Here is a 5500-nt window from a genome sequence, read left to right as displayed (position 1 = left end):
GCAGTGGCCGGATCTCAGCTCACTGCAAGCTCTGCCTCCCGGGTTTATGCCATTCTCCTGCCTCAGCCTCCGGAGTAGCTGGGACTACAGGCGCCCGCCACCTCGCCCGGCTAGTTTTTGTATTTTTAGTAGAGACGGGGTTTCACCGTGTTAGCCAGGATGGTCTCGATCTCCTGACCTCGTGATCCGCCCGTCTCGGCCTCCCAAAGTGCTGGGATTACAGGCTTGAGCCACCGCGCCCGGCTCCTGTGCCTATGTCTTGAATGGTATTGCCTAGATTTTCTTCTAGGGTTTTTATAGTTTTGAGTTTTACATTTTAGTCTTTAATCCATCTTGAGTTAATTTTTGTATTATAAGGTATAAGGAAAGGGTCCAGTTTCAGTTTTCTGCATATGGCTAGCCAGTTCTCTCAGCACCATTTATTAAACAGGGAATAGTTTCCCCATTGCTTGTTTTTGTCGGGTTTGTCGAAGATCAGGTATTGTAGATGTGTGATTTTATTTCGGAGTTCTCTACTCTGGTCTAAAATTGGTTGATGTGTCTGTGTTTGTATCAGTATCATGCTGTTTTAGTTACTGTATTATAGTTTGAAGTCAGGTAGTGTCATACCTCTAGCTTTGTTCTTTTTGCTTAGGATTGTCTTGGCTATATGAGCTCTTTTTTGGTTCCATATGAACCAAAATTTAAAATATGGATTTTAAAATAGTTTTTTTTTTCTAATTCTGTGAAGAATGACAATGGTAGTTTAATGAGAATAATATTGAACCTATACATTGCTTTGGGCAGTATGGCCATTTTCACGATGTTGATTATTCCTATCCATGAGCATGGAAAGTTTTTCTGTCTGTTTGTGCTGGCTGGACGCCTTCTCTGGTGGTCAGGCCGGGACCTCCCTGCCGTGTCTGCGTGTCCCTGCATGTCCCAAGCCCCGCCCTTCCTCAGGATTGCTAGGCTGTCCTCTCGGTGACATTGCCCAGAGTCTCCACCGGAGGAGGAGAAAGTCCCAAGGCTGTCTGCGGGCCACGAACGAAACGTGCTGTCCCCTCAAAGGCTCGGTGGCTGAGCCCAGGGGCTGGGTCCCTCACGGCCAGAGAAACGCACTTCTCCAAGGTTCTAGATGGATGGGGCCCTCCCCAGGGCCAGGCCTCATAAGAGACAAAGGCGAGTGTCCTCATAAGAGACAAAGACTAGGGCTTTGGGGAGAGAAGGAGAGGCTGCGTGCAGGCAGAGGCAGAGATAGCAGCGACACAGCCACAGCCCAGGAAGGCCTGCAGCCCCCAGAACTGACCTGGGTGAGCATGGACCCTCCTCTGTGACCCCCCGATTCTGGGCCCTGGCCCCCCGAGCTGGGAGGAAATACATGTTGTTTTAGGCCACCCAGTGCCGGGTCATTGGTACAGCAGCCCCGCGAAACTCCTTCGAGGCCCACAGCCCAGCACAGCCACGTTTACTGAGTGTCCTCCATACACCAGCCACGGTCCTCACCACTCAGCCTCCCAACAACCCTCAGAGGTGGAGACCGGCGGGGAATGCCGAATGCGCCTGGGCCTGACAGCTGGGACGTGGAGCCGGGATGTGTACCCCAGCACTGCACGGCTTCTCTCCCCCAGAGGGTTCCAGACTCACACCCGGCCATTGCACTCCACAGATGGGAAACTCGCAACTCAAACCCCCAAAAGCGAAAGCGGGGGTGCATTTTCTGTTTGCCTTGGAAGAACTCCCTAGGATTTATTGGAGGCAGCTGATTTGCCATCCTCGTTGTGTTGGGTTTAGGCTGATGTTAAAAGACTTCCCCCTTACCACAGACCCTGGGGGGACCTGGGGAGCTGCCCTCGGAAGCCAAGCAGCACAGACTCTCCCAGGCATGTGTGCACCTGTCTGTACGTGTGTGTGTGTGTGTGTGTGTATTTCCTCGGCACCCACAGCATCACCATCTGCCAGGCTGGGTAGGGCACAGGTGAGGAAGACCAAGGAAGTTCCACGTGACCCGCCTTGCCAGGATGAGTGAGTGTGAGCTGCCTCCTGTGTGCCCTGCCTGCCCACAGCCTGCCCACAGACCCCGGGGACATCACCTGGGTGACAAAGCCTGCAGTTGCCAGCAATCGGCCAGGAATGCTGCACAACCAGGTGTCTCATACTGGCGTGGGCGTCGTGCGGCCTCACGCAGCCCTTGAGCTATTTCCAGGTGTGGGTGTCATCTCCCAGCGAAGCGCTCAGCCCAGGGGTGGGAGATACCGTTTCCTTCTGGCTCCCTGCGGAGTTTGCGGGCCCCTCCACCCACCCTGCAGTCCCCAAACTCCAGGGACTTGGAGGTCCCCAAGGAGAGGACACGGCCGTGGGAGACGCTGTCATGAGGGGACTTGGGCAATGGGGAGGGACACATGCCCAAGCTGTGAGGAGGAATAAGTTCATTCTCAGAGCAACAAGATTATGTGGACATGGTAAACCCAAGTGCTCTTTTTAAGTGATTACTGGGAAAGAATGCTAAGGCTGAGTGTTTTTTCTGCGCGTGTGCGCGCGCGCGTGTGTGTGTGTGTTTGGGAGTCCTTCACTTTCTCCCTCCCTACTCCCAGCCTGCTTCGTCCTTCCCCAGCTTGGAATCCAGTTGAGGCTGGTCAGGAGTCATCAGGCCCCAGCGTGGGTAATAGCAGCTGCTGGTGGCCCTAGCCCCCACTGGGCCCTGCGGGAGCTGCTTGTTGGGGAAGGGGCCTGGAGAGGTGGGAACAGGAGGAAGTCAGGGTCTTGGGGCCGTGGACTGCCACAGCCACCACAGAAACACTCCAACTACCCCCAGTCCTGGCAAACCAGTGGAGGCGTGTGCTGGTTCTCTGTTCCTGGGGTCGCTTGGGGCCGCCTGGCTGCCTCTCCCGAGCCTGGCCCTCACCCAGGGGCCCACACCAGCCTCAAGTGCCCGCCTCCATCCAGAGTCCGAGCTCTCCACTCCTGGGGGCTGAGCCAAGAACCCTGTGGCTGTCCCACCGTCACCTCCCAGAGCCTTGTCCAGGGCAACAGGTCAAGGAAGAGCTAAGGTTTAGAATCAGCCCGGTCAGGTGACGCCTGAGCTGCCACTGCTGTCACCACTTACACACAGGGTGTGTGGACAAAGTGGTGCGTGCCAGGGAGGGCTGAGTGATGGAGAGCAGGCACGTGGCAGGCGCCTGAAGGTGGAGGTGGCACTGACAATGGCCACCAGTGAGCAGGGCCCTGAGTGTGCTGGGGCTGACTTGAACCCCTTGGCGCTGCCATGCAGGGGCTTAGGAGGGCCCCTCCCCAGGCACATGGGAGGTGGCGCCTCCCTGACCACGGAGCCATCGTGTCTGCCAGAGGCCCACCCTGCGCCCTGTGCTGCTGCTTGGGGCCAGGAGGTCGAGTCGATGGGAAATGGCTTTCTTTCCTCTCACACCCCTTCAGGAGTCAGACCCGTTAGGGATGGAAGGGGCTGCACTCCTGGTCCCCTGGGGGAGCAAGCTTCCCGGGCTCTTGGGGGGATCTGGTAAGGTGGATGGTGGGAGGTTCGAGGGTGTCCGGAGCCTGATGGGAGGGGGTGGCAGTGGAAGGTAGTCCCCCCAGGGTCTCCCTTCTGGATGTGGACGCCGCATGTCAGGCCTGTCACCTGGCCTCGTCACACTCCGTCTCCTGGGCCTTCATAGGTTTTCTCGACAGGAGAAACAGGTCCCTGGATAGGAGGAGATGCCCCTTTGTGCAGTGTGGCGGGGATGTACCCCTAATCAGCTGGGATCCACTGCAGGGACCCAGCAGGGCCAGGCATGAGTATGAGGACAATGTGACCCCAGCTGCTCTTGCTGTGTGCCAGGCACACAGACAAGCACCGCACAAACCCCACGCCTCATTGACCCCCCACATCCTGCAGGACGGGTGGCCCTCAGGTGACAGAACCGAGGCTCAGAGAGGGAAAGCATCTTGTGCCAGGTCACACAGCCTCGTAGCCCAGCTCGGCCTAACAAAGCCGGAGCCCTCGGGGGTGCAGGCTTCCCCACAAGTTCTGATATAATGTTGGGGCTCTGCCGGCCCAGGGACACAAGTTCCCAGCTCCCTGCATCAAGGAAGGAGACAAGGAGAAGTTCCTCCAGCAATGACAGCTACGGGGCTGCGAATCCCTCCCTCCCTCCACCATTTGTGCAATGTCATTTGTCCCCACTCATCACCAGGCTCCCACCACTAACCCAGGGGACCCACAAGGGGCTCATAGTGGTGGTGGGGACCCTCTGTGGGCCTCCTGATGGCAGCAGTGTCTGGGGAAAGAGGGTTGAGCTGAGGCCTGGCACAGGCAGGGCCCCCGGCAGCCCCTGCCCTTATAATGATGCTGGCTCGGGTGCCCGAAGCCCAGAGGAGGCAGCCCGGCCCGGAAGGTTGGAGCTTGAATCGAAGGCCTGTTCTCTGCCCGCAGCCAGGCCCAGGCCTGTGGCAAAGGAGGGTGGTGCCCCAGCCAGCCCCACTGCCCCTGCCGGCCAGCAGTCTCGGCCCAGGCTGGAAGGGAGCAAGGCCCTGCCTGGCTCCTGCGGTCTTTGGGGGAGGGCATGTGGGCCCAGCAGGCAGCTTGTGTTGCGCTCCAGGGCACAGATGGTTCTCATTCCTGCTGCCTCCCTTACACAGGAAAAACAAATCAGCCCGGGGCCAACAGACCCCTTTTTAACCTCCTGTTTATTTTCCTTCCCATGCTTGAAGCCGCTGACTGTCCTGGGGCGGCATCTGCTGAGGGTCTGGCCAGGGCAGCACTTTCCTGACTTCAGGGCAGCTCCCCCAGGGAGGGGCTGGGGTGCAGGGAGGGGCCCCGAAGGAATGCAGCCCATTTCCTGCTCCTAGACTTGTCCAAGTCATAGCCAGGGTCACAGCTGCCTTTCAAGGGCCTGGAGTCTCCTGACACCCCGGGAAGGCCCAGGATGGGGTGGGGGGCAGGACAGAATCGGGTGAGGCCGGCTGTGGGCCTGGCCTGGCTGGCTGCAGGACCCCTCAAGTCATCAGGAGCTGAGGGTGGGTGGAGAGGAAGCCACATCACACCACACAGGCCCACAGGGCTCCAGGAATTCGGAGGAGGAGGCGGCGGTAGGGGCTGGGGTCCTGGGACCCCGAGTGAGTATGGCCCACGGTGCTACCTGCATCCTCCCCACGCCTGCACAGCACCCGGGAGGAAGGAATGAACAGGCTCCATCCCCATTCCAGGGGAGCTTGGGAGGGGGATGTGTCCACCCAGGGTCTCAGAGGTGGGGGCCTTACCAACCGTCCCACAGGCCAAGCACAGCCTGTATTTGTCATCAGCGCCCCAGGTTTCTCTAAAGCAGGCAGACAGCATCCCCACAGCCTGCACCCCATGGCCAGAGGCGGAAGTTTGGAGAAGGGGGCAAAGCCATGCTGGGGCTGCACAGAAGAGGAGGGGAGGACCCCCGAGGGGTGGGCCGCCCACCAAGGAAGGCAAGGAGGCCTCAGCAGCCCCTCCCCACGTGGGAGAGGCAGGCGGCTTACCAGGCGCCTGTGGATGAAA

Source organism: Piliocolobus tephrosceles, chromosome 14 (assembly GCF_002776525.5).
Source record: "Piliocolobus tephrosceles isolate RC106 chromosome 14, ASM277652v3, whole genome shotgun sequence".
Classification (NCBI taxonomy): domain Eukaryota; kingdom Metazoa; phylum Chordata; class Mammalia; order Primates; family Cercopithecidae; genus Piliocolobus; species Piliocolobus tephrosceles.
The sequence above is the reverse complement of the archived record's forward strand: the minus strand, read 5'-3'. Positions refer to the sequence as shown.